Raw genomic sequence first — 12,786 nt, forward strand, 5'->3', positions numbered from 1 at the left:
TCCAGTATGCAGCCGGTTGGAAGAGAGTGGCCCAAAAACGAAAGTATGTAGAAATCAACAACAGATAAGAAGAGATTAAGGTTAAACACCGCATACAGGAAGTCACAACAGTACAGTTTGATGATGCAGCAGCCCACCTTCTTCGGGTTGGATAGATTAATAAACTTTAATAGACTTATATACAGAATAAAAATTAGAATTTTATTAGTTTAAAATCCAAACATTAGGATTGTTACTAAAGCAAAACATAAATAACAAAACGATAGACAGAAAATAATACTAACATGTAGCATTGAAAAAAATGTTAATATATATTTCAATACTTTTTTTGACAACATGCCTCCTCTATAAAGTAATCATTTCAAATATCTTGATTATACACAAGTGACTTTCTAATGTGTGTGCTACAATGTGTGATTTGTTTTAGTGCTGTTAACTTGCATTGTTTGTTTCAATGCTTGCTTGGATCTACTGTTGAATTTGTGTTATAAAAGAAATAAAATAATTTACTTCTTTTCCATTTCTTTCATATTTATTTTAATTAAAAACACAGAATTCAAACACATACAAAAAATACCCTATTACCTATAAAAAAAAAAACACTTGTCAATTAAAATTTGATTTAACAATGTTTATACAGTATAATCCTTTGTTTCTACAAGTTTTCCCCCTATTCCCACATGAAATTTTAACTTTTCTTACCAGATTTATCAAAAGTGGGAATAGGAGGAATGAACCATGTGCATGTAGTGCATTAAAACTGGTACCGTAGATGTTATAAAGTAAATAATGTAATGTAAATTGTGTTAAAGGATTATCAATTGAACACCAAATTTTGATTTGTTGGTTTGTCTGTATACTTCATTACTAAATTGAGCATTAATAGTATATTTCATTCATATTTGATGACTTGAATACAAGTTTTGCAAATCTAGATCATATAGTTTTTCAGTTCAATTACTAAAGAATTATAATTCTTTCGAAGATACAAAGAAGTTTAGCTAAACCAGTAGAAGCCTTGTTAAAACGGGATGAACCATCCTCATTTTTACAGTAATATAATTTATAGAGCTCGCAAATTTAGATACGATCCATATTATCTCATTGGTCCTTTGAATAAATTATTATTCAAGATTATCAATTTAACACCGTAGTAAGACCTTTGAATATTGTTTTTATCAGTGCTAACTGTGAAGTTGTTTTTTTTATAAATTAATTCATAAGTAAATATATATTGCTATACAGTTATGAAACGTTACGATCCTATATCCTTTCAATATGTCCTCATATTTTGGCATTGCAACAACAACAACAACTTTATTGACATCTAAAACTTTATTGTGTACAAGGGGATAGCATACACTAAATACATGATAAATACATTGGTGACAAAGAGTAATTTAAAAAACAATTATAAACAATTATACAAGTAAACAAATGAATAGTAAAAACGAATAAAATATAAAGATGGATGCCTTTAAAAAAAAGTAAAGTCACCAATACGTACAAGATGAGATTATATTTAACTATGTCAAGTCATAATTAATGACTTATATTTTATAGGAAGGTAGATAAGTGTTTGTATACTAGTAACTGTAAATGGCATATAGATAACATACCCTTTAATTGTATTTCAGTTTGATTTTTTTTGTATTGCATAATGGGACATATTTCTGTTTTAATTCAATAACTGTAGAATCTTTACAAATAGTTAGAAAGTGTACAAGATCATGCTTTTTTTCAAACTGTTTATGACGACTTTACACTAAATCAGCTGGATGTGTACTGATTGATACTTTAGTTTCGGAAAACACGATTTATTTATTATTTGTTATTGGCTTTTAATTACCTATTAGTAACTGCAAGTACTCTTAGATCGATAATTTGTGTATTTTGTCTTCGTGCAAATCTGACGATTCAAGCCATTTCAACTACTGATTTTTACACTTTGCTCTTATATAATGTGCTGGTTTACCACTGTCCCAGGGTAGGGGAGTGTTGAGCCCTCACAAAAATGTTTAACATCGCCTCATTATCTATGTGCGTGTCCCAAGTCATGAGTCTTAATTCAGTTGTTGTCGTTGGTTGTTGTCTGTCCTTTTTGATTTTCGTTTCTTTTTTTTTTTCATAAATAAGGCCGGTAGTTTGCATTTTTTCACATTTTGTCATGTCGGGGGCATTTGAATCTTACCATACGATATGGGTTTTGCTCATTGGAGAAGGCCGTATAGTGACCTTTAGTTACTAACATGCACGTCATTTGGACTCTGGTTGAAAGTTATCTCAATAGCAATCATACAACGTATCCTTATTTTTATAATGCTCTTTTTATTTCACACATATTTTTCGTGCATTTGGTTGATTATTTTGAAAACCACAATAATTGTCTAAAACTATGTAAATGAAGTTCCTATAGATTGATTTAAACAACTGAACTGACGGACAGACGGATAAAAAAGATGTCTCTTGGATACTCTAAAACCTTCAAAACTCAATGTACGGGAGAAAAACAAGACTTTATAAAAAAGGAGATGTTACATGATTGCCAATAAGAAAACTATTATATGTGCATCAGAGATCAAATAATATAGATAAAAGCAATTGCAATTATAGGTCTCAGAACGGCCTTTAACAATGAGCAAAACATAAACCATATAATAAATTATATGCAATATAAAGTATATTTTTAAAACATTGTAACGGCAGAATATTTCAATATTACTTATAATCTATGCTTTATTCTTTTTTTGGACAGAAAATATTTTTTTTTATAATTTATTTTTTTCTTCCTCATGGATTGACAGGCATTTACATGTATTTATCTATAGTGGCACATAATAAAGCAAGCGAGATAAATAAGCATAATCAAGCAAATGAAAGGGAAAAAAATAGTAATAATAATACGATACGATATAACAGAGTACAATATATGGACGAAGTATAACATTTTCATTAATATAATGATAATTGTAATTACAGTACAAGCACATTTATACATTAATAATTCATCATTAATATCTAATTATCGACTTTAACCCAGGGGTTCCAGTACATGTTATATTCTTTCGCACATTATTTTTTGAGGAAATATACTTTTCTAAAATTAATTTTCTTTGATATAATTTTTAAGTCCCTCTATATGAGGGTTTTCCGCTTGCATCTTGGACAGATAAATATAGTTTCTTTCACGGCAGAGTTATTACTGACTTATAGTGCAATGTCAATGAATCTCAATAAAAAGCGTTGTTTTTTTAAATCACCATATTCCAATTTGGCTCTGTATGACATCTTTACCACGCCTACCATCAGTTTACATTATTTCACCTCTTGCCAAACATATATGTTTTATAAACTGTGTACATCCTGTGCAAATGCTTTCAATTTAATCAGCATACCGGTTATGCCCATTTCGATGCCACTGCTGGTTTAGGTTTCATCCCCGATGGTATCACCAGCGCAGTAGTCAGCACTTCTGTGTTGACATGAATTATCATTTATATGGTCATGATTTCAAATTAACTGTTTATCTGTGGCTTAATACATCTATGTTGTCAATGAGACATACTTTATATGTGGATTTATACATCTATGTTGTCAATGAGACATACTTTATCTGTGGCTTTATACATCTATGTTAACGTTGTCAATAAGACATACTTTATCTGTGGCTTTATACATCTATGTTAACGTTGTCAATGAGACATACTTTATCTGTGGCTTTATACATCTATGTTGTTAATATATTATTCAGATTCAGTCTTTTCAAACTGTACATTTAGTATGGCAAAGAAAAAAAGACATTTTAATTATCATAAATTGTAATAAGATGCATCCAGTAGTTGAATAGCGTGTCAACCATCCGCCGTGAACGTTTAAAATGCCTTTTTCGGAAGTTTTTAATTGTGTTTATGTTAAAAATAATATCAAAAATCCTAAAAATATGGGAAATATTAAAGTAGCGGATGATTACAACTATTTTGTCTTAAGTTCAAATAAAGTAGCAGTCATTTCATTGCAAAACTATACATAATCCTGACTTAAAAATATCTTTAATTGCATATTAGAGCACACTAGTTACCGGAAGTTGGGTAGTATAAAAAACAGGTACTGCTGATCTGAGCAACAGGGCAAATATGTGCCCATCATAATTTCATATATTTATTTGATTTTTTTTAAGAGATACTTTCATCAAGTGTTCTTCAAAGATCCCAAGACCTTGTGCTTTCATTTGATACAAAAATTACACAAATGTTTTACTTTTTGACAAAGTTACGGCTATGCATAGGAACTGTTTTGTTTAAAATATGTACAACTTTCTTGTATGTTCTTTGTGACCGGGCCCGAATTAGTGGTTTTATATTTCAAGATGAAATTACGTATAATAATTTGAGATTATACATGTATTGTATGAATACTCATTCGACCATGCCCGACTCGGATATGTATATTGTCTAGACAAGGTTAGATATTTCTTGTACAAAGATTTTTAAACTGATGTCTGATTTCCGGTATTCTCCAAGCATAAATGAAGGGATTTGAAATTGAATTCAGCAATAAAGCCATACCAAGTATAAATCTTGTTTGAACTGGTAGCATATAACCAGATATAGCTTCTACCCAAAACGACAAAATGAAAGGTAGTGTCAAAAGTATGGTTTGGATAGCAATCACCATACTTGTAACAAACGCTCTGACTTCCCAAGACTGCTGTAACTGTTTAACTACTTCGTAATGTTTAGTTTCAGATTTAAAGGATGATGTTATTTCCTCTGTCTCATCATTTACAGAATTGTAAGTACTCGGCATTGTTAAACTTATCTCTTCTAAAGGAAGGTTTTTGCTTGTCGTGTCTGCATCCACTTTGATGTGGCTTAAAGGCAATCTTGTATTAGGAGACAGCATGTCATGTCGCATATTTTGTTTTACATTTTCCTTGTCGATAATGGTTTTCATAATCTGATGTTCCACGTGCACTTCACAACTACCAGTATCGCTTAGAGGAGCCAATTCCCTTTCATCAACATCCCTATACATATGACTCAAGGTTCTGTCTTTACTGACTGGTTCATCGTTTATCAAGACTGGAGGACCAATTGGCCGTTTGTGCTCCACCAATACAATTTCTTTTTCCGTGATAATATTCCCTATACGTTCGGTTAGTACGTTTTGAGAAGCATCCTCCATATTGATTTTAAGCTCTGATTCGGATTTAATAACAGCGTGTTTTATGTCATGTTTTGTGACTTTGTATTGTGATTGTGCATGTACAGTATTTTTGTCTGACTTACATTCTGCTTGTAATTGGTTTCTATCTACTACTTCTTTGGTGTAGCATTTTCGATAGGTAACTTGTATATCTTTCATATTTGGTTTTGCTATTGAGTCTTCTTCTTTATCCTGCTTATTATCATATTGTGTATCTAAATTTAGTTCTTGTTTGAATGAACATTTTCTGTCATCATTATTTACTTTATGAATCGATGATAACGGTTTGATTTTTCTCTTATTAAAATATATTTTCCATACATTTATACTGGTAAGGCACGAAAAAAGTACTATCAAAAGTATAACTAATGAAACTGGTCCGCAAAGAATAATAACAAATGAAGAAAAGTTGTCACCGTACAACATTTGGACACTGCACGTTCTTATCTTCTCCTTGGGAATAAGACAAACTGCGCCAAGATTGTATAAAAATACAATGACTATGGTACCTTCGATATACTTTTTGTTGTCAAATTCTTCAAAAGTACCAAAATTATATGACCTAACAGTTAGATATCTCTGTAACCAAAGTAGAAATATGAGGCAATAGCTCAATATGATTCCAAATGAAATACAAAACATTTGAATACTGCAAGCAACCACGTTTGCTTTAAGAAAATCAACAATATAAGAAAAGGAAAATGTTGCACACGATGCAGCTAAAAATGTGTCGCTGAAGCAAAGGGCAAGTATAACACGGTAATGGAATGAATTCTTTAAAGCTTTGAAACATACGAAGATATAACTCAAATTGACAAGAACTGTTATGGTAGAAAGAGAGGCAAATAACAGGTTGACAGTGAAGTTTACTTCTGTATCTTGTTGAACTGTTGATGTGTACTACAATACAAAAAACATGATGATTAATAATTTACTCATTGTTGAAGGAAACCGTTCAATTAATAAGTCAATAATGGAACGCTTCGAATTAATTAGAAACAGTTTTTTTGTTCATGGAACTGTTGTGTTGACTACTTTAAAATATAAAATAATAAGGATTGTTCCACTATGAACATCTTTTTTTTTGAGAATGAGAAACAAGCAAAAAAAAAAGAATTATGATCAAAATTGATTTAGGAAGAGATTAAGGAATAGACACAGATATTTATCGAACATTATTATTATGAATTTTCGGGTTTCAAAATGAGAATTCCGATTTGCGTATCTTCTTAGTTGTTACAAAAGCATTAGGTAACACTCCATATTTAGCTGTTTAGTTTCGCATTTTGGCCTCTGTGGATTTTTCAAATATGAAAGCTAGTGTGCAATAAAATTCATTTTCGGATAGCTGAAGATTAATATAGCCTTCATAGTGGGTTTATAGGAACATCAGGATTGTGCAATGTATGTATTATTGGCTGTTTTCTGTATGACAGTCGGTATTTTGATATCCATACCAGACATTGGTCCGGAAATTATTTTAATGTTTTTTTTCTTCAACTTATTGTCGCACGAACTTTGTGATTAAATTTTACAAAAAAATGAGGCGAAAAACACCCAATTTTTATCTGATCATTTGGTAGATTAATGTCAATAGTTTCAGAAAAGGTATCACTCAGAGGGCTTGAAATTCTAGTTTGAACCAAATTTTGGGGGAATATTTTATGTTAAATAAATGCTGAATGTTGCCATGGATACACAAAAAATGAATTATATTTCACCATTTTAACTTTTGAAAATCTAATCTATGGAAGATACTGATTACATACATATGCACATGTATGACACAAACAGTTGGCGTAATGTATTAGAAAGCCAGGAAAAGAAGATGATTAAACATTTTGTGGTTCAATTTTAATTTTATTTTCTAACTGTGGAGTGCTACCTTAATAGTGTTGCGACCAAGGACAGGATTTTCATCTGCCGACCGAAAACACACATTATTATGTATCATTCGAAAGAGGAAACTTTGTACTATAAGTTACGATAACAGAGGTTTACCGATCTTCAAATCTCATAAATTAAGAAGACAAACAAAGATAAGAAAGAAAAAAATACGGGAATTTCATGAACTCCGACATGAGTGTGACGACAGGTTAAGCATCTCCTGCTATCCATGTATCACCCCCTCCCCCCCCCCCCCATGTGAATCCATAATCCGGAATAGGACACAATCGGTAAAATTACACACAAGCGACTAATCTGGTCTCTAAAGATCGAAGACTGCGAAAACATGTCTCTAGTGAGTTGAGACACAGAAATATAGTATCCGTCAACCAATTCGTGATGATCTTGACCGTAAAAATTATGTTGAGTCGATTTCAGTCGTTCTTCCTTATACCGCTGTTAGAGCAGTTTCTGTGTAAGAAACACACCCCTTCTTATGAAGTCCGTATAATGTGAACAAGCATGAGCCTATCGTATCTAATGAGATATGTAAAGACATATGATGTGGGAGAGGGTGTTATATTGCTGCGAAATGGGAAGTTGACGATTGGAAAGTTAAATTCTTTACGTTTGTCATAGATTCTTGTTTGAAGTTGTCCATTTGTGAAAATATTGACGAAAAGATCAAGGGATGAAGCAGACCTTCTAGTTTCGGTAGTATCCTTAAATTCAAGTTCACTGTGATATATGAGATGCAATTTTAAGTACACACTGAAATGTTGGTTATTGGATGACAGGATGTCATCAATATACATGTATCTGAAAGTGAAATTAAAGAATTTTGCAGGCTGATTTTTTTCTTTTAGGCTTTGAAAAGGTTTTGCATAAATTCTGCTTCATATACGTATAGAAAAAGTCGGCCAGTAGGGTTGCAAAATTAATATCTATTTGAATACCGATAAACTCAATAAATATGTAGTCGGCCAAAACAAATACAGCATTTTGATGATATCATCCTCGGTGTATTTGTTTTAGGATCAATGCGGTTCTTCACAAAGTAAGATTTTATATTGCCTTAAACAACAATATGTATCTACGAACCACATTGTTGTAGAGAAAACTCTGTTTAATGAGACTATGTAGTCGATCTTTCAATTGAGCATGGAGAAAAGTAGTGTAAAGCGTAGAAAAAAAGTTTTGAACGCATCTATCTCACCGAACTTGAGATAAAGGATACAACAGATACAGTTAAGTCTGCCTCATATCTTGACTTACATCTAGAAATTGACAATGATGGTCGGTTGAAAACAAAACTTTACGACAAAAGATATGATTTCAGCTTCCCAATTGTGAACATTCCATTTTTATGTAGCAACATTTCAGCAGCGCCTGCATACGGAGTATACGGCTTGTATTTCCTATCATGATTTCCTTGATAGAGGATTGCTGTTCACAACGAAGCTATTAAACCAAGAGTTCCAAGAGGTAAAGTTGAAGTCGTCTCTTCGCAAATTTTACGGACCCCATCACGAGTTGGTTGACCGTTATGGAATATCCGTTTCACAGATGACAACGGATATGTTCCAATTGAAGTAACTACAATCCCGTCCCCTTTTCCCGACGGGTGCTACATGTGGAGCAGGATCTGCTTACCCTTCCGGAGCACCTGAGATCACCCCTAGTTTTGTTTTCAAGGGGTTCGTGTTGCTCTTGCTTTAGTTATAAGTGTTGTTCTTTGTTCTTTGTTTTTTTGAATTTTTGAATGATTGAATACCGGTAACAGTCTCGTCTATCCTTTGTCATGAAAAAATTGTTTCAATAATTATTAAAATTTCACATTCGGTCAAGTGTCAGGGTAAGCAAACTTTACATGACCGATGGTCTAGAATTTGGTGATGTCTTAGGGTTAGATAAGAGTCAATTACCGATCCGCTATTGAGTGATGTCCGATCACTTTACATAACTTATCTACGTATTTTATAGGAGTAACACGACGGTTGTCACATGTTGAGCAATATCTTACCCTTCCGGAGCAACTGAGATCACCCCAAGCTTTTGGTGGGGTTCGTGTTGCTCAGTCTTTGGTTTTCCATGTTGTGTTTTGTGTACTGTTGTTTGTCTGTTTTCAACTTATGAGTTTGAATGTCACTTTGGTATCCTTCGCCTCTCTTTTCATATTACTATCTTTGTAGTAGTGTTAAGTGCAGAAAATTAAAAGTTTTGATATTAGTGCAAAAAAAGATTGCGATTGAAGAATTTGCAGTAGACCTTAAGAATTTTTAAGGATCCACATCTGACTGACAACACTGGTTGAACATTCTTCATCCTGCTATTTTTTGAAAGCCATCTTTTACTGTAGGAAGAATGGCAGTAAGTACTTTGGAAAGATGTTTAGTTAAACATATTGATGACCTGGCTATATATCGGTCTATATAAGGATTTTTGTGAAGTTTAGGTATTCAGCATAAATACGGGAGATTTCAATCGTCCTTTTGTATATTAATACCAATTTTATGCAATTATGCAATATGTCATGTAATTTCACATGCTCGTTATAATAAACAATAAAAAGGTTATTCTATCTACTGGTCTTCTATTTTTCATCTACAACTACTAACGCCCATATACTACACAACTTTATACACATAACCACGGCCTTGTAAATGCTAAACCTAACTAAAATATCAAATTGAATACCCACACGACGGTGCCATGTTGTGAGTATTATTGCACATTATGATACATAATATCAAGTCTACAAAAGAAAGTCAGTAATTTATGAATACTACTGAAATCAAAATATATCAAATATAGCATTAAATTGATTCACACAAGCAAGATACACGTCTATTTGAGTCGGCTCTGTTGTGCTGAATGGTTATAAGCCATGAAGCGCGGGACAGAAAATAGTGGTCTATGGACAGACAACTAGAAAAATTGATTTCAATCTTATTCAGTTCCTTCAAACGGTTGAAATTACATTTTCAGTATATTAATTAATCACTTACAAAGAAGCCCCTCCATTCATATCGAATTATAGAGTAAAAAGTCCTCACGAGAACAAAATCTCACAAAAAGTTATCCAACAAACGCGAATAAGTAATTTTCCATCGAAACTTTTAAGAATGGACGGAGACAGAGCTATACCCGGTAATTATTTTAAAAAAAAGAAGGAAAAAAACATGTTAGATGTCAGTAATTAAGACCTGTAACTCTAAGAGTTATTATTCATACTGTATAGGAAATATGTTTTAACATACTGCTTAACCAGCTACTATACTAAATAGAAGCTGCTTGTATAATAAATGGTTGACAACAGTTTCAGAGCAAAAGAAAAAAATGCAGAAAAAAAGAAAATCTTTATAAATATATATAAATTGTTTCATGCATTTTGCAAAATTTTCAAATATCAAACCTCATTTAATTTAAGTCCAAATCAGACAAATAGAATTTGCATAATTTAATTCCTAATCTCGACGTCACAATCACGTCATCATCTCTGCATGCTAAATTGTACCGAAAGTATACATTTCTTATTTGTCAAACCTTTTTTTTTACTTTTCTCCATCGTATGTTTATAAAAGCTTCTGAACGGAATTACATTGAATTTTGGCGCCTAAATTGTCCTTTTATATAGATATAAGAAGATGTGGTATGAGTGCCAATGAGACAACTCTCCATCCAAGTCAAAATTTATAAAAGTAAACCATTATAGGTCACAGTACGGTCTTCAACACGGAGCCTTGGCTCACACTTTTATGTACAGAATCCCATAAACTTGACCCCTAATAGAAATGTTACTTATATGTATTCTCATAAAACATAACCTAAGAGTTGAATATTCAAAATTTTACATACATCATTGTAAGATGTCTATAGATGTGCAAGTACACAATTGTTATCGAAGCAAGTCCTCGATACAAACTATTAACCCCTGAATGCTAAGGTCACAAAAAGGAACTTTTATTGCCATCTTAATATATAATAGATTCAGATCCAACCCAAAACCTTTGAGTAATACCCTTTTCCTTATATGTTTCAATGAAATATTATTGTTACGTTCAGTTAAATTCGAATCAATAACTTAGGTTTTTCTACTTCTATGTGTAAATAGCTGTAGAAAAATTGCAACAAACTTTGAAATATTCGGGTTTTTAATGCTATGTAATTCCACATTTGATTTGACATTCTAATTGATTTGAATCGGGCGCCACATGCACTGATGAGTTAACTAATTTAACTAAACGCCTCTGGAGTTCTAAATATAAGGCTGGTATCTTTGATGAGGATTTTTCTCTTCAATCTTTTATTAGCACTGTGAAACTCATTAATGTGAATATATATGAGTGTATAGGCACATATTCTTTAGGCTTTATGTCCAGTATACGAAATAATTAGTAAACAACTTAAAGGTTCATGTTCCTTTAGCTGAAGTTTGCCTTAGAAATGCAGCTAGATTTCGTACAACAAAGATATGAATATTGTAGGAAATCACTGCTCTTTGTAATTTTTAATAAAAGAAGTATGTACAAAGACCATTTTCCTCATTTTTACCTTTTAAAAACATTCATCGTAAACATCTGCATATGAAATAACACATTTCAAGATAAGAATAAACAAAAGAAAAAGCAAGAAAAATACACAGAGAATTGAGTTTGCATCATTATGTGCGTAGTTGCAAATAGACTTTCAGATACTTTAATTCCCTTCACTTGTCTAAAATTATGTTTATGCCTAAATATCCTGTTTTGCTGTTTGATTTTTTCTTCTTTTATTTTTTTTTGGGGGGGGGGGGGGGGGGGGTGCAGGTTCGGGTTAACAGTGAACAAAATTTCTAGGAGAACACTCTTCGGTTCATTATTATGCATATTTTTCGATCCAATTCATCAATTAGTTATATTATCTTATATTATCTTATATAAATAGATGGATTTACCAAGCTCGACATAACTTATTTAAAATACTAGCTATATCAAGCACGCTAATCTAGTTAGAAAAATTATTTATTCCCTATTATCCCACTTTATAAAATTATATATATAAACAAGAACGAGAACATGTGACATGACTGCCAATGAGACAAAAGTAAAATAACAAAAATACCGAACTCCAAGGAAAATTCAAATCGGGAAGTCCCTTATCAAATGGCAAAATCAAAAGTTCAAAAACATCAAACGAATGGAAAACAACTATCATATTCCTGACTTGGTACAGGCATTTCCACTTTCTGCCATAGACCAATAACGTAAGTCAGCAAATATAGGTAACTCTACGGCCTATAGATCTGATTGTCTCACATCAATAATGAGAGAATCATATAATATTGCAATATCTTTTATGGCCATTACGCTGAGTTAATTTGCCATTATCATTGTAGATTAATTTTTAAAACTTTCATGGATTACGTAGTTGCAGGTGAACCAAGAAATAAAAGAGAGGCGAAAGATACCAAAGGGACATTCAAACCATGAGTAGAAAATAAACTGACAATGCCATGGCAAAAAAAGAAAAGGACCAAAAGACAACAGTATACAAAACACAACATAGAAAACGAACCCCACAAAAATCCGGGAGTGATCTCAGGTGCTCCGTGAGAGTGAGCAGATCTTGCTCCACATGTGACACAAACGTGATTAACAACAATAAATAAAATTGAGAATGGAAATGGGGAATGTGTCAAAGAGACAACAAACC

This window comes from Mytilus californianus, unplaced genomic scaffold, assembly GCF_021869535.1.
Source record: "Mytilus californianus isolate M0D057914Y unplaced genomic scaffold, xbMytCali1.0.p SCAF_1, whole genome shotgun sequence".
In the NCBI taxonomy this organism is placed as follows: Eukaryota; Metazoa; Mollusca; class Bivalvia; order Mytilida; family Mytilidae; genus Mytilus; species Mytilus californianus.